This window comes from Leptosomus discolor, chromosome 1 (assembly GCF_034619465.1).
Source record: "Leptosomus discolor isolate bLepDis1 chromosome 1, bLepDis1.hap2, whole genome shotgun sequence".
Classification (NCBI taxonomy): Eukaryota; Metazoa; Chordata; class Aves; order Leptosomiformes; family Leptosomidae; genus Leptosomus; species Leptosomus discolor.
This window is the reverse complement of record NC_141391.1, coordinates 164,539,683-164,562,401: the sequence shown is the minus strand read 5'-3', so window position 1 is coordinate 164,562,401 and position 22,719 is coordinate 164,539,683. Positions and strand designations below refer to the sequence as shown.

At 40.3% G+C, this 22,719-nt stretch overlaps 1 protein-coding gene across 2 annotated transcripts in view; it reads left to right on the top strand.

The window, feature by feature from the left end:
- Positions 1–1,296: 1,296 nt before the first annotated feature.
- The window catches only part of ATF7IP (activating transcription factor 7 interacting protein), a 109,000-nt gene continuing 87,577 nt past the window's right edge, over positions 1,297–22,719 (top strand). Inside the window, exon 1 of one of the 2 annotated variants that reach the window (XM_086480011.1) lies at positions 1,297–1,321. The gene's annotated coding sequence lies outside the window, so the exon portion shown is untranslated. Of the gene's footprint in view, positions 1,322–19,107; positions 19,124–22,719 lie in introns of those variants that run through there. The other variant, XM_086480019.1, reaches the window with a different exon arrangement.

The following is a 22,719-nucleotide window of genomic DNA, read 5'->3' as shown; positions in this document are numbered from 1 at the left end:
CAAATCAGTATGCCATTTTTCACCTCTTCAGGAGGAAGAATGTGAACTTTATTGCCTTAACAAGGAGGGAATGGGACTCTCCATTACAGGGTTAGTAGGTGACTGGTGCTTGAATCTCAGCACTAGATTAGCACAGGCGGTATATAAACATTTCTGCCGAAAACTCTACATGTGTCCTTCTATGCTCTCATACCTCCTTGCATACCTGAGGGTACAGCCGCCGGTCTCTCTGCTAGACGGGGCCCGGGCCTCATGGGACAGACCAGCTGTTGGCAACCGTCATTCCTGCCTTCAGCTACAGTACAAAGGGCATCGAGTTCTGGCTCAGATTAAAGCAGGACCCCTCCCACCTGCACGCCGGAGGCAGAAATGGAGGGTGGGTGGGAAATGGCCACTTGCAGTTTTGACCTGCAGCTCACCCAGGATCCTTCGATCAACTTAAAGCACAGCCAACGCTACCGTTTGGTTTATTGGCACTCTTGAAACCCAAAACTGGTTATTAAAAAAAAAAAACAAACTGCTGTGTTTTGGCCAGGTGCAACTGGTCATGGAGAAAACTTGGTGTCCCGGCACACAGCCCCGATCCTGAACAAGCGGCGCGGCAGGGGAGCCACAGCAAGCGATGCAGGAAGCTGATGGCGCAAGTTGTTTTGGGAGATGCCCAGAGGACCTCGGGCAGGCTTTCGAAGGTGTTAGAGAGGCTCCAGAGCCAGGCAGCCCACAGCCGCAGTGGCGGGAAGCAAGGGCGGGCGGGCGGGCGGGCGGGCCGGGAGGGAGGGAGGCAGGGCGGGCAGGCGGGCAGGCAGGGAGCGGGAGGGAGGCAGGGCGGGCAGGCGGGCCCGGCGGGCCGTCTGCCCCCGCCCCTGCCCCTGCCCCTGCCCCCGGCCCCGGCCCGTGCCTTGGCCCCGCCGCAGCACCCCCTGGCGGCGGCGGCCGTAAACGCGCCCCTCGGCCCCGGCGCCGCAGCAGGAACAACCGTCCGCCACCGCCCGCCAAGGGGCGGAGCCACCTGCTCATTTAAATAACTCGGCGGCTCATTTGCATGCTACCAAGATGACCGGCCCTGGGATTGGCCGGCTCCGAGGCAGCCCCCACTGCCGGCCCCAGTGCCCACGGAGGGGGCGGGGTCATCCGAGAGAGGGGAGGGGACACGGGGCTTATTTGCATAACGGCCCGGCGCGTGCGACGGGGGAGGCGGCGTTGGTGCCTGGAGCGCGTTCCGATTTTGAATCTACGGCGGCAGCAGCAGCACCGGCAAGGCGGGAACGGCGGCGGCCGCCGGGCGCTGAGGCAGGAGCCACCGCGGGACGCCGGGGCACAGGTACCGCGCGTCCCTCTCGCGGCGCGACCGGCCGGGCAGCCGCGGCGCTCTGCGCGGAACGTTTCCCCGCGCGGTGGCGGTGGCGGCGGTGGTGGCGGCAGTGCGCATGCTCCGGCGCTGCAGCTTTGCACACGCGCCGCCGCGCGTACCCACAGTCGCTCACAAGCGCGGCGCAGCTGGGCGCGCGCTGCATGGGAGCACGTGACTCGGCTCCAGTGCAGGCGGCGGCGCGCATGCGCGTTGCTGTTTTCGCTCAGAGGTGGCAGCAGGTGGGGAGCGGGGTGCGGGGAGGCGCTTTCCTCCGCCCCCCTCGTGTGGCGGGAGCCCTGCGGCGGCCCCCGCGGGCCACAGGTGGGTCCGGCGTGGGGCAGGGGGCAGCAGGGGCTCTCCGCTGGGTCCTGAAGGCACAGGGAGCGGGGCAGCGCCAGGTGTGGTTGCATTCCGCCTTACCCGTCGGCGAGGTGAGGTGGAGGCACCTCCTGCGCCGCAGTGGGCGGGTGTTTGGGTGGGACCGTGGTGTGCCTGGCCGCCTGGCACCTCGAAAGCGTTTCCTTACTTCTTGTCCGAACCGGGGATGGCGTGACCTGGGTGGTGCTGTGCGCAGGTAGCGGAGATGGTCATGGATAGAGCGGGTAGGGATGTGGAGTGTTGCGGTGGATGGGCTGGAGAAGCAGCCAGGAGAAAAGCGTTTTTCTTGTTGTTGCGCTCGCTAGCGTGCTGATGAAATTGAGATTAAAGTTTCTGAAGCGTACAGGTATGTTAATTTACTTGAAATGAGGGTGTTTCAGTGGAGAGGAAAAAAAAAACAAAACAACCCAGACCTAGTTGTGCCTTATTTAGGTGATGTCATCAGTAAACAAGGCCAGAGTGGCTACTCCATGTTGGCGTGGAGGCCCACATCAAACAAAATGGCAAACATTTGCCATTTTCAGTAGTATATTCATGTAAGGAAGGTACGTCTGAACTTCTAATTTTCTTTCAACTTAAGCATTTAAAATATTGAAGCTGTATTGATGGTTGAGCGTTTCACATTTTAATTCTGATGTGACATTGGGGCCTGTTAGAGGCGTAGCATTGTCCTCAAGCGTTTTTTTATTTAAACAGATATGTATCCTCCTTATTAGATCTGATCTTTGACAGGTATCAAGTGGAAATGCCTCCATTAGAATATTTTGCATAACAGTAATCTTGAAATAAATCTCCGTATTGCAGTGTCACTGCAACCCTTACCCAGATAGACTTGCTGGATGGAAAAACTCTAGATGGAAAAATACTCTCTCAGAGGAGTGAACAGCTCAACACTTCTAGGCAACAGTCAATGAGCTTAAAACTGCAGCCTTTGTGCAGTCACAGAAAAATAATGCTTGTGCATCTAGACAGCTTATTTAACATGCTAATTGGCGGAAGTAAGAGTATGTTAATAAATGTTTGGTCAATATCCCAGATTATACAAGCAAATACAATATTGTTATGAGTAAATTCATTGGAATTTACACGTGCAAGATCAGGATATTCTACAAATATGCAGTTTGGCTCTCTTTTGCAAGTTAAAATACATCTTGGGCTATTATCTGTTATACCGCTTTGATCTAGTTGCAATTATTACAGCTACTAATATTTCCTTTAGGTTTTTAAAAATAAAAATGTGAAGAATGTCCTTATTTTCTGCTTAAATCTGAAATTAGTAAGTTAAATATGAACTCTGTACATAAAAAGCAGCTATCATGTAAGAAATAAGAATGTTTCTCTGATTAGGTACTGGTTTGTGCAGTACTCCTGGAAGGTATAAAGGAATGTATTACCTTGAATATTAAGAATTCTTTTGAGGGGAAAAAAACAAACACACAAAACCACTGCTATTTGATATGTGATCTTGGGTAGGTAATTTCTCAGTTCTCAGATCTGTGAAATGACGCTAGTGGTAGTTGTCAGGCCCATCATAAAATGAATTCACTAATTATTGCATGAGGACCTGTGCAATTCATGAATCATGGCAACTACACACACTATTTATTCTTCAATTTGGGCAGTTTTCTTATTATTTTGCATGCTCCAGAAGTATCAAATCAAGTTTCTATGTACATATAATGTAGAAAGGAATTGTACTAGTAATTTAGGATAGCAATACATTTTTTTATAAATGCCAAATAATTAAAAATCAGGAAAACTTGTTTTGTGACTGTTTATAAGTAACTGCTCGTTGTATGTTCTTTTTCAAAGAAGCTCAAGAGATCTTTATGTTCTCATTGTTGCGCAATATTTTACATAGTTGCTACGATGCTTGGAGTAAAAGGCTTTTTATCAGCTGCAACCTTACTACCAAGTGTTGCGGTGCTGATCTGATGCCTTCTGTGATAACGTGGAACAGTGTTGTATTTTTCTGTATGGATTAATTTAACAAGACTATCTTAAATGCTGTGTGGGCTTGAAACTGATCATAACAGAATTGATTCATGAAGAATACAATAATTATATGCATCAACTGAAACAGCTGTTTTGGTGCTCTTATTGAGGGACCTCTTAATTGTCATTTCCTATCCATTACGGAATCTGTTTTCAAGGAGATGCTAATCCCAATAGATATACGTACACTCCATACTCTGCTGTGATTGCTGATACCTCCTTCTTCAGCTTGTATTGTTATGCCCATTTCACATATACAGAAGATCAACATTAACTGTAGTATGTTAGTTTTCCTGTAAAGGCTCCTCTAGTAATGCTTCCGTTTGGGCATAAAGACAGGAAATGTGGTATAATATAGACATATGCTTACCTCCCAGCATGGCAGGTGATCTTGCTAGCCAGAAGACTGGACAACCTGTGAATAAAAATAGTTTAATTTTAAATACTGATTTTACTGAATCTGTTGCAAAAAGAAACAGTTTACATGTTAAACGATTTAAAAAATCCTATTTTAGTAACTGATTCCTAATTAGTAACTAAATCCTCATTTTCATTGTGTTAGACTGTGATTTTTGTGGGAAGGCATTTTTTTTTCCTGTTACAAACAGCCAATACTTTCACAGTGAAAAGTAGCTGACTAAACCAGATACTCTATTTTCCTTCCAAAACAAGAAATTCTTCCCTTCTAGATATTTTTAATAGTATAATCACCAATTAGGCTTATCTGGGCTTATTATCAGAAGTTATATTTATGCCGAAAATCTCAAGGTTATTCATGAGATGTAGATAGTAAGGCCAAAAGATACTTTACCAGTATGTTGCCTTGCATAGTTTGCAAGATGAATGCAGTTTTTCCATTTGCTCTTTACCTGGTGGTTCTTTATATTGTAGGCTAGGTATATGTTTATATTACAAGTTTATTTTGGAAATTACTGCAATGACACAGATGTACATCACAGTTTTCATAAGGGATATTAGATGAGGAAAATAAGTCGCGAGTCATAAAATTCTTATGGTATGTGAATGTGGGGTTTTGCTTGCTTTTTCCTCGCCAATATATTTTTATGTAATGTTTCTGTTAAATGCACTGAAATCCAAGATTGTTAATATTTTTTAGTTAAATCTGTGGCTGGACTCTTTACTCCTCTTTAGTATGTGACATTACTTTTGAGATATTCATGTACACATGCAAACCAATTAGGAACTTGTAAACTGGCCAACACAAATTATGCTTTTGTGATCTGTATTTGTAATTCTGGTACTTCAGTTTTACTTGTTGTACTATGTGCTGTACTGCATGAAAAAGTGCGCTCCTGTTTCCGCCATTTTGTAAGAAACTGTTCGTCAAGCAGCAGTGACTTGTCCAAATACAGGATGGAGAATAAGATAGGGTTGTTGTGTGGGGTTACAAAAAAATTGATTTTTTTTTTTTTGACAGCTCATTAAGAAACAAAGTTAGGTTTTCTCTAAAGCGATCTCTGTAATCAGCTCTTCTTAGTAAGTTGGACAGTTACAGAATGTCTTAATCTCTGAATAAAGTTTAGATGTGAATTGGGTAATACTTCATATTTAAAATTCCTGTAGCTCAGTCTTGTTTTGGATATTAAAGCTTGGTGGCTGATCCCAGAGAAGGTGACTGTAAAGTCTTCTAGCTTTCAGAACTTCAGTCAGGAGGATCTGGAGCATGGATTTTGTCAGCCTTTGAGTTCTGGTTATCTTTTTAAAAGCAAAATTTTGGATGGTGCTGTGGGATCTTAGTTTTCATGCACCTGAGGAGATTTTGTGTATTATTCGTAGTGTGTTTAGGTGTCTTACCTTTTTTTGTTTGTGTGTGGGGTTTTGTTACTTTTTTTTCCTCTCCCTATTTCTGTAGCAGTGGGGGTCAGAAAATCCTTGAGTTCGTATGTAGAACGTTTAGGTCTCTGGAAGCGCATCTGATCATTAAAGTTCATTATTAGCCTATGGATCAGACTATAAAAGTGAGCGTGAACAATTTTAGATATATAAAGTACTGATATTAGTTATCCAGAAACTGGATCTGCAGAATGCATTAGTATTTTTTTAGAACGGTAAAGATTGAACTAAACGAATACATTCTCTAGCCTTTCAGGGTGTAAATAATTGAATTGTGATTCAGAAATGGAAGTCTGTTTTCTTTGGTTGGGTTTCTTTGTGCCTTTTACTTTAGTTGCATATTCTGGTTTTAGTTAAGGTTCTAGTTCTTATCTCTGTTCTGCCCTGACTGCTTGTGTGCATATATATATATATGTAAAAAAACATCCTGAAGTTGAGAGCAGAATTTCAGCTACTGTTGAGTTTTATGTGGCTTAGTGTTTTATGTTTTCATGTGAGATTATGTTAGACAGTATAAAACAAAAGCCAGAACACTGTTAGTGAAAAATAAATGACTGCATGAAACTTAAAAAATGCATGAATAAGGTTATTAAATGGCGCTTAGGGATTTCACTAAGGTGACAAATGTGTTTAACAAATATAAATTATCTTTTTTTGCTTAGGCAGAAAATTGCAAAACAGATATGTGACAAATGTTTAATTGTGCCACAGCCCTAGGAGTTTTAACAGAAGTCTGCTGAGTTCTAGTATAGTAGTCCAGTTTTATGTGATCGTTGCTTGTCAGTTGTTCTATCCTTAGTAATTCTTGAAAGACTTAATGGTTTTCAGTAAATTTGGCGGAGTAGTAAGTATCAAAGAGAATTAATTTCTGCAAATTCGTGAAAACAAGCAGCTGGGGTGACAGCTACCGTTGTCCCCAGTGAGGGAACCTGGCGGTTTACACATTGTTTTGTGAGGATCACTTGATGTCTGTCATGACATAGGTATTGTCTGTCAAAGCAGTATGGAGGCTGTCACATCAACATGCAGCTTCAGACTAGACATGTGCGCATTTGCTGGCCCAGTGGTAAGGCACCAATGATAACTTGGAGGTTACTCTGATAAAAAGTAGCAAGGCAATGTTTATAAATCTGCAGGAAATGTGTTTTTATTGCTCACTTATTATCTTGCTTAGTACCACTGATTTATACTTTCTAAAATTGCCAGTGTAATTAACAGCAGGTCTGCCCCCCTCCCTTTTTCTTTTTTTTTTTTTTTTTTTTTTTTTTAGTAATGACTCCTTGGTGGTGTAGCTGAAGGCATAATAGTAACTGTGGTATTAAATAAATGCCTGATCCTCAGTTGTATGTCAGCTTCCATCATATCACTGTGGAGGAATTCAGTACACTGTGTCTGTATGTATATTGTATAAATGCCCTTTACGTTGCTTTTGGATTTATGAGTAACTGAAAAAAAAAAAAAGGCGCTATGCCCCTTAAAATGTTTTATTTTGAGCTGTGCATGTTATAAATGACTAAAAACTGCACTCATGAGTTACCAGCTCTTATTTCTTCCAGGAACAAACATCAAATAGTGCGATATCTTAGAAACTTTGCACACAGCTACCTAAGTTACTAAGATATTTCTGTAAACTGATAGAGCTTATTTGCAGTGTGTAACTTCGATATTTTTAATACAGGAAAGATGTTTTTCTTTTCCAGATCAAATTTCTGAAAATGCTCTTAAGTAAATTCACATACTCAAAGCACAGGTTTTATGAATGATATGACTGTGGATATGTCAGCTAGCTGTTAATTTGTTCTGTCATTTTGTGGTGTCCTAAGCATTATCCTCCATTTCACAACAGTGTAAAGAAATGTTATGATAAAAAAACCAAAACAAACAACAACAAAAAACCCAACCAAACAAAAAAAAAACCCACCCACTTGACACGAAAGTAAGTTCCCTCTACCTTTGTCTCCAACTTACTGGAGTTTCCAGAAGGTCATTTAAAAAAGATGTTGCATTCTAATTTTTAAGTCTTTCAAACTGCCTTTAGCAGCAAACTAGCACATAAACTTACATGCTTCCTGACTTCAGTCAATACACTGAAAATTTCCTCCATTGGTCCTACCATCAAGTGGCTTGGAAGTATGGAAAGACCTCAAATGTTGTGCAGACTTTGACTTTCTGGATTGTAGTGTTGTCTCACAATCATCGTGGACTCTTTCTTTTCCCTGATAGTTTAAGTAGTTTTTAACTGCAAAGTTCTTGCAGTCCTAAGTAAGAGTTGACATGTTTCTTGAACTCAGCCTGCTGGCCTGTGTACATACAGGAATAGAGGAGGGTTTCATTAGATGGTCTATTGAGACTTCAATTTGGATGCATACAAACATTAGTAGTCTCACGAATTTCATCAGTGTAAGAACTGTTTTGTCCACTTAATGTTAACTAACATACAAGAAAGAACAAAAGAGGGTAAATGAGAGAAGTGGATGAGATGTGGCTTGTACATAAGGAAATGTGGATCATATGTAGCAGACTGGTTTCTAAGTGTATAATTTGAGCAAAAGAAATTATTTATGCTTTGGCTGCTTTTTTACTGCCCTTGTAATGTGAAATATGACACAAAACCCTATCTGAAAGCCCAGAATTTTCTGCCTCCCCTTGATTCTTCAGGTCAGGAGCCATAGTATAAAGTCTGACTCAATGTAATGATATTTAAAAGGGGGGAGTGTGGGGGTGTGATATTAGTTATACAGGGCAACAATTAGAAAAATAACAGGGTACCATTCTCTTGAGTTTCTTGTTTGATGTTCATGAGAAAGTTGGAAAATGGAAGCTCTGTTTTAAAATTTAACTTATGACTAGAATAATTGAGCTTGCTGAGATGATACTGCAGTGTCAGTCAAAAGACAGCAAGAGTTAAGGTTGTTTGGAGTTTTTATTATGTATTTAAGAAAATCTAAACATAACAGGGTAAGTTTAAATTCCATCCTAAATCTTTTTTAAATGCCTGACTTTCTTATTTATTTTTGATTTTTAGAGAACCTGTATAGATGCCACCCTAAACAGCAATAAGAAATTGTAGTCCTACACTAATACAGGAATTCCACATTAGTGTAGGCTCACTTGAATATTTCCTGGACCAAAGCATTCTCAGATGAGTTATTTCACTCCTAATTTTGTGTTTAATTAAGGTTTTATTTTGAAATTAGTTTGGTTAATATTTTTTCACATATTAACACACGTGTGTGTGTTAACCGAAGTATACTGAAGTGAACTCTTGAGTAAATGCATCTGGTTTCTTACCATTCAGCTAGATTTTTTTTTTTTTTTTTTTGCAACTACGTGTCTGTATTAACATATCAGTACCTCTGCATGTTCATGAAGCATTCTGACAAGGTAAGACGATTGACTGCAGCAATTGGAGCATGACATGGGTTCTGTTTTCTCTGGCTCAGAGAAAGTGTTCTCTGAAACTTTTATTGCCAAGTAGTTATGCCTGTTCAAACCTATTTAAGTCATTGAGTTTCCACATATCAAGCTCCAAGGCTGAATGTTAAGAGAATGCAGTGTTGTACAAGTGCAGCTCTTGGGTTCAGGATTAGAACCTCCCTAAGTTTTTGTTGAACTGCTAGGACCGGAGGTCAGAATTCACCTTTCGACAGAGGAATTTTATAGGTGTGCTTAACATAGAATTCTTTTCTATTTAAAATATCACTACTGTGAAAATCAAAGTGTATGTATATCTGTCATACAAATGAAATCCCAAGTTTGAATTTTGAAATGTTACAAGTGCCTGTAAATCCCTGTAAGCTGAAGATGTTCTACATATGAAGTTCAGAGTAAGCAGCGTGGGATTATACATGGCTAATAGACAACGTTTCTTTTGAATTTGTTGTAAACTTGATTTTTTTTATTTAGTAATAGTTCTTGGTGAAGAAAAGCTTCAGTGTAGTGGGTAATTTTAATTAAATTCATTGTAATGAAGTTGTTCTCCAGTCTTCCCAAATTTGTTTTGGAGAGACTTATCTTTTGGGCATTTGAACTTCAAGCATATTTTAATTTAGTCCTCTGAATCCGTGCAGTGTTATCAAAGACCAAAATAGTCAGTGTAGCTGTTTACATGTATGTGGCATGTGCTTTTTCTTGTATTGCAAATTATGCTTTCCCTTTTGTCCTTGTATTAGCCAGGTGGTGTACCATCAACATTTTTTAAGTTCAAAATATAAACTGTGGTGCTGATGAGTGCATCAGACAACTACTGCTGGCATGATTAATCAGCCCTGAAATAACCAGCTACAGCTGGCAACAGACATGCACAGTTATGTAAGTTTAAACGTTTTCATAAAAGAAGTAGATGCAGGGCATGTTCTCCCACTTTTTTAGCAGGGGGGACTTACCATATTGGCCTAGTCTTGTATCCCAGCAGCTATTTTTTGGAAGAAGGCTAGGAATAATTCAACACTTAATTTCCTTCAGGATCATCCCATGTGCTCTTGAAGTTATTTTGTTACAAAATAGCCTTATTTGGATTTTGTAGAAGAGGTGTACGTGATGAAGTGAGGCAGATACAGAGCAGCGCCCTCTAGAACTGATCCGCAGTTGCCTGGACAAGAATGTGTGATTTGAGTTAATGAACAGTTCTTAAGAGAGGAACCTGCATTATATTTAGTTCTGCTTCTGTTAAAATTGCGTATTTGTTTGACAACCCCTCTGTCCCCCCTCCATAGGTTCCCAAACCAGTTTTCTAGAAACATACTACTCAGTATTGTTACAAGACTCCAGCAAAATTGCTAAATGGATTCTAGATATGTCTCTTCTTTGAAAAACTTACACAACATACTGCATCATTCCTAAAGAATTAGATACTGCATCATTCATAAAGAATTTACTTGATATCTGCGGACACTGAAGTTCTGGATGTTCTTAGGGTTTTTGCTAGCTTCCTTTTTTATAAAGTGAACTTCCTTTTCTTCCCCCCCCCCCCCCCCCCCCAGTAAAATCATCTTATTGGGTAACTAATATTACTCTATTTCAAAATAGATGGTGCTGTAAAAAAGGTATAATTTTCTTGAGTTTTTTGGGGGGGTTTGTTGTGGGTTGGTTTTTTTTTTTTGACTGAAATGAGGCAGCTCTTGAAAAGTATTTCCTAATGTTTGTCAGTTCTGTGCATGATCTAGCTCTGTATCTGTGGCTGTTAATATGTGACATGGATTCTGAACTGCCTGGAGTCAGGAGGGATTTGAAGTATGCAATAGACGTCCTGGATCACAGACCTAGCAGGGCTGCCTCGCAGTGGTTTTTGGTTTATTTTAATTTTGTCTTTACCAGTGGTGCTCTGACTAGGTGCAGTGTTGCAGCCGTGCATTAACCATTTCCTGCCTGTCAAAGAAACCGTTCCTCTACCCCCCCCTTCCCCCCCCCCCCCCCCCCCCCGCAGTTTGTTGTAGTGTGGCAGAGGGAGGTGCTTTGATGTATAAATGTTTTATCCACTGCTGAGTGGCTGGTCTTGAGTGCACATTGCAGCCATCTTAATCACATTTTCAGTGCAGCTGAGACACTGCAGTTTCAAAATGGCTGACGAAGTGCTCTTCAATGCAGCATTTAGCTTGGCTGTATGCAAATAAGCAGAACTGTTGGTATCACATGCTCCAGACCTCAGAGGTAAGAACCAGCTCTGCTTTGCTGAGAAACAATTTCAAACTTTGTTTAGACAAAATTAACTAATTCTAAGCTGTATAAAATATCTTAAAATATTGTCCTTTTGTTGTCAATAGGAGGGTGTTTTTTGGTGGGTGTGGTTTTGGTTTGGTGGGTTTTGTTCTTTTGTTTTCCCTCATTCTCACTGACTCAGTTCATAGACCTCTGTCCTTTCTCAGTTACAGGGCAGATTGGGTGGGACAGGAGAGGTCAAAGGTCATACCCATATGTCTTGCTAATTATTTCATTTTGGCTTACATCCTTACCAGGCCAGAAAAGCTCTCGCTTCATGCTGCCCTTTCTCAAAGGCTCATACTTTAACTAAAACATAAAATGAAATCTTTATAAACTGTTAAATTTTTGCAACCAAGTGGTTAGATTTAATTTGATTATCGTATTTTCAACATGTAACTTTTTCCAGTGGTAGGTAAGAACTACAAAACTGGCATGAATACATTGGAATAGCAGTGATCTGTAAATGTTAACTATTTTGCAGGTAGCAGTTATTTGCTACTGAAGGGTAACACTAATACAAATTCTGCAAAACTACTACAAATAATAGCCTGAAAGTTTCAAGGTAAATTATTCTTTTCTTTCTTTTTTATAACTTAATTGGAATATGAGTTTCAAAGTGCTAGTGGTTTCACATGGCCTAGTCTTTTCCTGTGTGTGTTGCTGGTTGGTGGCCTAGCTATCTGTCATGCTCAGTGCTCATTGAAAGGTGTCAGTGTCCGGGGACATGAAAGTGGGAGAAACGCAGTGCTCAGGTTTTTTTCCATTGGCGAAGGGGAGAACAGAAAAGAAGGAGGAGAAAGACGACATTTCTCCTCATGACTTACTCATTTGCTTGTTTTGTGTCCATCTCTAATACCTAGTTACAGTCTTTATGGGATCTTAAGCTGGACATGAGTTAATTTGAGAGTAATTAAGTAGCGAGTGACTTGAAGTTCTCCAGAAATGCATCAGGAGCAGCAGAAGAACTGGATAAGTCATCAGGATGCTGTTCATAGTATTTTCCTGCCTGAAGTTGAACTTAGTAAGGATGTGAAAGTCAGTACTAAATGCCTAAAATTTAAGTGCTTCCTCAGTATTTTTGCATATTAATTTGATGCTTTTAGCATACTCTGTAACAAAGCACTTGGTGGTTAAATTAGTTTTTAAAGATCTGTTCCCATAAATGATCTTCTATAGTTAATGACAATACGCTGCTTATAAAGAAATTAAGTACTCTGAGCAGATAGTGCACATCAGGTTCTCAGGAGATGCGGTTCCTCCATGTTTACCATGTGCATTTGACATGAAGAAATAATAACTTAAAAAAAAAAAAAAAAAACGGTAAAATACAGGATTTTAAGCCCTGGTTGGTTGCTGACTCCAGCTAACTATAAATTTGTAAGTAACTGGTCACAGGATTTTGCTGCTTTAGGATAAAATATAAGTGGCAGGAATAATGCGAATGTGTGGTCAGAAGTGATGAAATGTAGGTAGGTAGGTTTGCTACTTGTTCTATTGCTAGTGGAATTTTGTTCAGTGGGTTTGATTTTAAGGCAGATTTTAGTTCATAGTGGCTTTTCTTGATTGGGTAAGATAGTTAAGAACATGAGAACGTTTCAGCACTTTAAAAAGTCTGAAAACTCAGACAGCAAATACTACTTAAATGGATTTATTTTGATAAAACATGAAGTTTCGCGATACGCTTACCTCATCCAATGATTGCGGATTAATAACGTAGTGAGATTTCCTTCTTCCCATCCCCCAAATGATAATCTTTCTGGTTTTCTGAAAGATACTCTTGAGTCAAGTCATCCTGACCCCAGTGTTATAAATGATTCCTGAGGTTTGCGTTTGCCTGGTTCATAGTAGTAATTGTTGTTGATTAATTCCAGATGTTAATAACTCATACTGCTCACAGCAAGCAGAAACAGTTCATTCTTTATAATAAGATCACAGAATTCCTACTTTGTATAATCACTGAAGGGGACGAAATTTTATGTCTAAAACATACATTACCATACGCATCCTGTGGTGGTTTTGTTGCTGGGTTTTTTTTGATTTGGAGTTTTGGTTTTGTGTTTGATCTTTTTAAAAAAACATATGAAAATGTTACAAAATGGTAGGCATATAAAAATTGTCAAGTGCTATTGATTGTATTGGTTTGGGGTTTTTTATTAACCCTCTCTTTAATGGGACAATGAAATGGAAAAGTAGCATGTTTTTTTACATTCACTGTAAGGAGTGGTTCTTCACATGTATAATGTTTGAGAAAAGTATTGTACATTTGCACCATGTCTTTCATACAGTCCTTTTTATGCATTTTTTATTGCCCATGTTTTTTCCTGTGAGCTGAGTAAGCTTACTCCCATTTTACAGAAAAGGCATGGAGAGATTGCCAGAGTTCACAGAAGAGCTCTTGTCTCAGTGTCTTCCCTTTTGGTTTTGGTTTACTTTGCTCTTGAACAGGCTGTTTTGAAAACAGTATCATTCTTGGAAGTGCTGTACAAATGACTGGCTCAGCAGGGAGCTGTAGAGTTTTGTTGTATGAGCTGGGTGGGTGGTGTGGTTTGGGATTTGGTTTGTTTGTGGGGGTTTTTGGGGCTTGCTTTTTTTTTTTTTTTTTGGTGGTTGTTTTTTCTTTCCTATCGTGGGTGTTGGAATGCATGAAGTATGGTAGGTTTTGAAGCCTGTGTTGCATATGGAACACTTCTCTGTTTCCAGAAGTCCAAGTACGCTGTAATGCTTGCTGTACAGTACTTCTGGTAGCTGACAGCAAGATCTCTTCTTTGTTCCCTCCATGGTGTTAATAGTTTGTTCTTTAGTAGTCAAAAAGAAAATGTAAAACACCAATTTACCTAATTTACCTGCATGGGAACGAGGTGTTTCAGTGGATGCTAAAAAAACCCACCAAAACAAATATGCTTTTATTAAATACATAAATTAGATGCTCATGATTTGAGTTAGAAATAGTTGTGTATAATGAATTAACGACTTCAACTGAATTGATTGCTGTGCATTTTCAATGTGAGATGCATTGTCAGACTCTGCTCAGTGTTCTTGTGTCTGCATTTTCTCCACTTCTGAGACCTGCTGCATTCTAGAACAATTAGCTTTGTACTGCTGATAGGTAAACTTGAAGGACAGGCTTTCAGAAGTAAATAAATTGCTAATAGCTTAGCAGTCTCAAATACATGTGACTTTCAAAGAGAAATACCGAACAATAGTTTACTCTGAAGGAGTGTATAGATTCATTTTTTTCAATTAATTTTTCTGCAAATGGTGTATTTGATTATAAGAAAACTATTCTACTTTATTTTCATTTGTGCTCCAACTATTTGGATAGTTTTTCATTACTAAATCATACTTGCTTGGAACCATTCTAACATGGCTTGATTATTTTTTGTTTCTCTTAAAACTCAGAATTGTCTCAATTTGCACAGCTGCATTTTCTATTTTGGTAGATATTTTTGGGAGCAAACAATTTCAGGCAGGATTCAAAACAAAACTGGAATGGACTGCTGAATTAATGCAACATTGTTTAATGCATGCAAATCACTTTCAAACAGCTGACTTGTTTGGTTCTTTAGGTACTAGAAATAAATGGTTACCAAGCACTTAGAACTGTTTTGAATCTTAAATACTCATCACATTATGACTATTATTAAACAGTTAAATTGGACCTTTATTTTTAGCTGTAAACTTTACTGTTTTTCTCGAAAATGCAGTGTCTTCGAAGGAATTATGAGTAAGGCAAATGTTGGGTTTGGTTTGTGGGTTTTTTTCTGCCTCATCTTGATTTGGAGGTTAAGATCTGTCAGCTTTTCAGTTTTATTTAGTAAATGACAAAATTCTTCATATAAATTTAAGTGAGAAAAATGTGTGGTTTATAAAATTGATAAGGAGTCAAAGTGACTAAAAGAAAGGGAGTGCAAGGTTAGGCTCTGGTACTGCCTGGAAGTAACCCATTTTAGACACTTTCTCACCCCTTTTTCACAGTAGAAAAGTGGATAGAACTAGTGTCAGCCCCTCCCCCCACCCCTTCCCTGCTCCTTCTGTTGATTATAGGCTTCTGCTGTAAAATACCTTGAAATAAACCACAAGGGCTAAGATAATGGATTGGTAGACAGTTCTCTACATAATTTTCTGTGCCTTTCAAAGACAAATTTAAGAAAACCTGGGGAACTACCAAACTTCTGGCTCTTGCGTGAATAACTTGTTGTGTTTCATGCTTTGGAGAAGAGGGGAAGTCAGAGGGAAGGGGTGTTTTGTACTCTGTGTGTGTTGCTTACAGAAGGCCCAGGGCCTTTCATTTTCTTTTGCTCTGTGGTGGGTGGGTTGGTTGTTTTTTTTTTTTTAATTAAGCTACTAATGACATATTTCATCATGATTTGTTTGTTTTTCATTTTTATTTTAGACAAACTTTGTTAATTAAATGCTTTCATATTTAAAATTGTGTCTGAATTAGGCAAATGATTCCGTAGCAGACTTTTCTGTACCTTTCTATTTGGAGATGAATCAACTGACATTTAAAATTTGAGGATGTTGTCTTTGATACGTACCGATTGAAACCATACAGCTAATGGGAATTATTTTTGAACCCAACTGGCCTTGTTAACTTTTGACTGTAACATCTGCTCTTTAAGGCTGCTTCTGAGGAGAGACTAGGCTATTGTGTGCATGTTGGGAGGAAGAGTCCTGGTAACCGACTTTGAGAAGACAAAGTCCTAAAAGCTCTCGGGTGTTTCCACTGCACGCTAAACGTGGGAGAGGCAGGCAGCCATTTTGGGGTTTTCTGTAGTGTCAGTCACGGGAGAATGTAATTGATATGCTATTGGTTATTCTCCCAGGTTGGACTCTCATATTAAAAACGACCAAAAAAAACACCTTCCAACCTCCCACCACCACCACGCCGCCCCCCCCTCCTCCCTCGCCCCCGCCCCAAATATCCCGTTTTTCAAGCAGCTGAAGTGATAGTTTTGAGGGCGGGTGGGTGAGCGCGGTACGTGCCGGGCAGGGGCAGGTGCCGCCGTGGTTTGGGGCTCGGCAGGGGCTGCGCCCTGTGCCCCCCGCATCGCCGTGTTGGTGCGTTTCAAACTACCAAACAAGTGCTCCTCCCCTCCGTAAAAACATTCCGCGACTGAAAACGAGCTTTGTCATAGTTAGTGGGAGGCAAGGGGCTGCAGAGGAGGGTGCAGCGGGGGGGGGGGGAGGTGGGGGGGTGGGGTGGCGGAGTCGGGGGGGGGAACGGGGGACGGACGGATGGATACACGACACTGCCTGAACGTTCTGGAAGCGGGGTGGTGCCTCCCCCAGACGGCAGCTGGAGAGGAGCTCGCCCTGGGGCTGCCGGCAAGCTCTGGCGTGGACTTCCCCGAGCGGACTGGAGCTGAGAACAGAAAGTGCTCCAAGTAAATAAAGGCTCTTATTTTGCAGTATTTGTTTTATTGTGTCGAGAACCGTACTCTTAGTCTGGTATTTGTGCACAAGGCTGTAGAGCTGGGGGGGAGGGGGGGGCGGGGCGCGGGGGCGAGCAGGGGCTGTATGTGGGAAACAAGGGCTTTTTGGTTTGCTTTTATATGCGGTGCTGGTGTCCTTTATTTTTAAGCTCAGAGGCTGTTCATCTGATGATTCATTCTGCAAATAACAACAGCATCACTAAAAGATGTATTCTGCACAGTGCTTAAATGTGCTAACATACACAAATCTGAAAGTCAAGTAAATCAAAAGATACACGTGATGTAAAAGAGTAGGAATACCAGATCAATTGTATAGTTAATGGCTGTCATTTTAATGTGACAGTCATTCGGGAAAAATAATTCTTTTTCCCTTACACATCACTTTAGGCTTTTGGATACAACAGCTGAGGATGAATTGTAACAACCAATGAAGAGTAATTTGCATTACTAAATACTTTAGACACAAAATCAGTATTTTTTTGACATTACAGATGAGCAAATTGTGTTATGATCAAATAACCTAGAACCAGCTGTACAGCAAATTATTCTCATAATGGAAAAGGGGACATATAAAGTAATTTGACTATATATAGCCTTGACATTGTTGGCATGGTAAAGAGGAACAATGCAGGGAACTAGAAGAGGCCCCTTGCAAAAAAGCAGGCTCTTCTGGTCCTGAGGCACTCTGCCTTTGCCCTGCTGGAATCGACATGCACCACTGTCTCCATCACTTTCCTTTTCCATTAAATAGTACCAAGCTGCAACTACAGTAGTGTTACTAGATGTGTAGCTAGCCAAACATTACTGTGGGGTTTAGCTTGATTTTATTTAGGCTTTCACAAATTAATATTTAAAGGTACTATACTAAATAGTATGTTTATTTGCATTGAGTCGTTTCATGCTCTAAGAGTTTCTTACCAGGCAGCAAATGAGGGGAAGGGGAAAAAGGTATTATTGAATGAGTCCTCTTTTACATATGCACCTTCAATAATAAGCAAAGCCTGGCTCCCCCCCCCATACAGTGATGTTTAGAGTAAGTATTTGTAAAATGTAACTTATTTATTAATGTAATTGGACTTTGACTGGAAAGAAAAAGGTAAGAATTAAGAAATTAACTATTTGAAGTCAGACTGAGGCTGAAATCCAAGCTTCTGTCTCTACCTGTCACTGTACCTTTTAGGTGCTTGAAAAGATAGTCCACAGCTCTGGATGGGGGACTTTTTTCTTCATCTGCATAATGAAAAAAAAAGTGAAGTGGAAGGAGCAAATTAAATGGCCAGACATGTTACCTGTTAACATCAGGTTAAAAATGGATCTGTCCTTCTTGGAGCTGATACTTAATTATTGGTAGGCTGTAAAATACTGGAAATACCAGTTTTAAGAAAAGCTGGCGGCTGAGCATTGAGCATAACACCGAAAAAATGGATGTTTCAATTACTATAGAGTGCTCACCAGAATCGCTGTGAACAGTGGTGTGTAGCATCCTACTAGGAACAGGCTTCAAGGTGGAATTGCTTTTGCAGAGGCTATTGTCAATTTTCGTTTATATAAACAGTAAAGAGCAGCACTTGGGTTCTGACATGGATCTGGATTATTAGTAAGCAAATAACTAGACAATGTATTCTAGAACCCGGGGGGGGAGGGGGGGGGGAGGCTTTGTTTAGCAATATCCTGCTGCAATTTAGTCTGGCAGCGAGGCCCCTTTATGTAAATTTTTACTGGCGCCAGCTAGCTGTAACTGCAGTCTGGCTCTGCGTCGGCAGCCGCTAACATGTGTCATGGACCTCTCCTGCGCACGGATTGCAGGAGCATTCTGGTTTCTGGACCGAAAGAGCCACACTGATGAATGTGGAAAGATGTACAAAGGAACCTACATGTAATTAGATTGCTAAGAAGTGAAAATACTGAGGAAATTTCAGGTTGCCTTTTTTTTTTAGTGTGCTGTCTTGCACTGGGCTGTAATAAATCTGTGCTTGTTGGTACTACTGTGTGGTATGTGGGAGGTACTTCACTGCACATAGTTGCTGCAGTGCTAATAGTTGGCAGCACAGAAAGCAGCACAAAGAGTCCGACTGGAGGCACTTGCAGTTGCAACCTTCCCTTGGAGGCTGTGGCATGCTGGGGGAGCTGCAGGGGTGCTCCTGACCCAGCTGGCCTCTTGGGTGGGGAAGTGGGAGTTCCAGCAGGCTTTAACAAGCAGGTGTAGGCTCCTGGCCGAGAGGTACAACAGCATAGCTCAGGCTGCCTAAAAAATATATTCCTGCTGCTATGTAAACAAAACAAGATCTTAGTGTCAAGATGGCCGACCTGGAAGTCTACTTGTAGCTCGTGACACTTATGCAAATGAGCTGCATGTCAGTGGCTTACTCAGCAGAGGAAGCTCATTTTGCACGTACCACCTTCTTGCCAGGTAAGAGGAGCAACTCGTTTTCTGCATTAATGTTTTAGAGGCCTTTGAAGTTATTTTTCTACTTAGGTGCCCATCCCCCACGTTGGCATAATGCCAGGAATTAAATTTGAATATGAGGCATTTTCTGGGGAGCCTAGAAGTCGTTTGTTCTTGATGTAATTATTTTTGGGTTGCTGTTGTTATGGGGAATGTTAACTAGCAATTACTGTAAAATGTTTACTTAAGTAAAACTGAAGACTTAAAAAAAATATTAGAAATCTGAGTGTGTAGTTTTTGCTGCTAGTGTTACTGGTTTTGTTTGGTTCAAACCTCTACGGTTTTGCTGCTGTGCTATTTTTGTCTCTATAGTGACACCACTTGATGCACATGAAGGTTTAGCAATACTGTGAGCTTACCCTGTAAAGGGTGCAGAATTAAGAAGGTAGAATCCACCACCAGTGGTGGTTTTTTGGCTTCATGATATTACAAAGAAACTTCATTATTCTGGTTGTAGCTTGAATTCTCTTTGAGATGGCAAAGCTGTTAAAAGTATTGAACGCTGAACTGATGTCCGTGTATCTTTTAGTATAAATGCACGTTCTTAAGTGCATTAATGTAAATTTTTAAAAGGTGTGTTTGTAAATAGGGAAACAGATCAGAATATGGTATTTATCTGATCTCCCCTCTCGGAAGACAATAAGCTTGCCTTAGAGCAGCAAATTTTGACAAAATGACAGTATTGCTAGTTACGTAATATAGTGTATTGTGGTTATGCGTGTAATGCATGAAATAACTGCATGGGGCAGATGTGCTAGTTCTGCACAAATGTACTTGAATTATTTCTATTTTACAAGTCAAAAAAGTTGTGCCAGTGTGGGATACTGGAAAAGGGAGATGGTAAAAGAAAGTGACTGGGTCTAAGTCTCTGAGCTACAGAAAAGACATAATTGGAGATGCATAAACAGGCCAAGCAAAACATGGTCACTTAGACAGCAGCTCGAGATAGGGATGTGGAACTGGCAATAGACGGGCCTGGTCCAGTTGAAAGAAAAATGAAAGAGATTAATTGAAGAGGATAAAACTAAAAAGGTAAAAGGGCAAAGTAGGCAGATTTGGTGTGTTGTTTTTCTTTGAGTTTAAAATGGCAACAATAGGGACTAAAAGTATTGGAGCCATTCTGAAATCGACAGTGAGTTAAGGTCAATAGAGGAGATGTAAATATGTGTAGAAAGAGAACTATAACTATTTGATATTTAGGAGGGGGGAATTTAATAAGAGAGAAAGGTATGCTTTGCATTGATATGACGTAATCATGCATGCCAACAACTTGGGCCAAATAAGTGGTTTTTTTTTTTTTTTATGTATCTCATTTACTTTGAAACCTTTGATAACTCTGTGTAGGGATAACTTAAGATTTGATATGGGACATAATTTTGCTTGTCACTTATAAGTCTGGCTATATGCATGCTCAGACTAAAAAAAGTACGAAAATGGTGCATGAGGGGGGGTGTGTGTGTGTGAGAGAGAAAGTGTGTGAATAGGTATATGGTAGATTTCCCCAAATAAACTACGTTAGAAATCGCAGTTAACAATTATAAATGTTGTCCATAAAGGGCAAATTCTGTTAAAATTAGTCTTCTTACATTGTAATGTGAAGGAAGCAATTCAGGGCCCCTCCCTCCTTTTCTGTAAAGTGTTAAGTATGAGGATAGTAGAGGAGAGACGGCATTGAGTGGGGCGTGAAAAATGTAGAAAACTGATGAAAAGAAACAATGTTTCTGCGAAAAAACCTTAACTGCTAAAGCAAAGAATAACAAAGGTGGGATTGTTAAAAACCGAGAAATAATTCTTAACAGTAAGGTAAGTGACAGTGACAACATGCTTCCTAGTGAAAAAGGCAGACGATTACAGTAAATAATTTAGGCTTTTTTTAGATAGAAGTGAGATTACATTATAATATCTCACAGGTGACTTAAGTACTTAAACTGTGGAAGTTAAAAGATCTTAATGAGTCCTTGATAGACATTTCTTAACAAAGGCTATAAGCACCCAGGATTGGGTAGTCTGCACCCAGGACTTCTAAAAAGAATTGGCTGAGAACGTTTCTTTTCTGAGGTATCCCTCCAAATAACCTAAAATACAATGGAAATTCCACAAGACCTTGAAGACTTCGTATTTAAAAATGTCAAGCAGGATGACCTAAATACTGTTGAGCGTCACATCAGTCCTGTGAAAAAATAAAGGAGGGACAACTGAGGGATTCAGTAAATGTGAAAGAATATTATTAGAATTAATGCTGAGGTGGTTTAATGAAAAAAAAACCAACCCACAACCCGCTATTTAAAAAAATCGTAATGTAATTTGTTTTGGAACAAGGTTCTTTGGTGTAACTACCAAATACGTAGAATGCAATTATGTCTTGATACAATCTTTTTCTTAAATAACAAACAACTCTGCACCACCACCCCAAACCCTGTATCAATAAAACATTAAATTGATTAAAAAGCTTTTTAAAGCTTTTGAAGGAGAGAAGGGTAGGAAGCATTCTCCAAGTAAAGTTTCTTTATGATTGGTATTGTAAAGCGGTTACTTTTGTTGACTTAGAGGATGGAAAGATCGACTCTCTATGAGTCACCTGCGTTGTTTGCAAAGTGGGACCCGCTCAAACAGTCTGCTATTGCACAGCAAAATCTGAAATTGTACATTTAGAAACATCTGATATAAAACATACCTGCTTAGCAGGAAACCCTACCCTGGAATTAAGTAGGGATTGTGGAGACAAAAAAGTGAGCTAAAGTCTCAAATAGAAGGCTAGTGTAGCGGGGCTGAAATTCTGTTGAATACAGAGAATGAAAGAGTAAGGAAGTCATACGCTTTGCTCTATTAATGGTTATACTGATGATAAGAATTCTGGATCAGTACAGGTTACAGCCCTATTGTTCATAGACGTTTTCTTATGATGTTGAAAAACTAGGAAGGGTCCTGGGAAAAGGCACAAAAATCACTCTGGCCCAAGAACACAAAATTGTAAAATAATTAGTAGGGTAACTTCAAAATTAGACCAGGTTGCTCCAGGGTTTGTGAGGGTGAGGTTTGAAAACTGGCAAGGGTGAAGATTGCACAACCACTCGGGACAAGTGGTTTCGGTGTCTGACTACCCTTGTGGTGAAGAACTATCTGGAATTTCTCCTGCTGCAAGCTGTATCTATTTCCTCTTGTCACTGTGCTGTGCATCTCTGAAAAGAGTCTGGCTTTGTCTCCTTTCTGAAGGCCAATTATGTTGTTGAAGAGACCAGTTAGTTCTCCTCACTTAAGCTATCTGTTCTTCATGCTGGACAAATTCAGCTCACTAATCTCACCTCATCTGTCACGTTCTCCAGTTCTCAGCCATCTTGATGGTCCTCCACTGGAGCTGCTTATCAGTCTATTTCACATTTGGCGTCCCAAAAGTGTATGTACCATATACTTCAGCAGTAGCTTCACAGGTGTCAAGCAGAGTGGAATAATCTTTTACTTTGTGCAGGCTATGTTTTTGATTATGCAGCCCAGTCATGAGTTTTAAAACAAAGTATGTTTTTTCAGAAAGCAAAAATGACTACTAAGATAGGCTCTCCAAT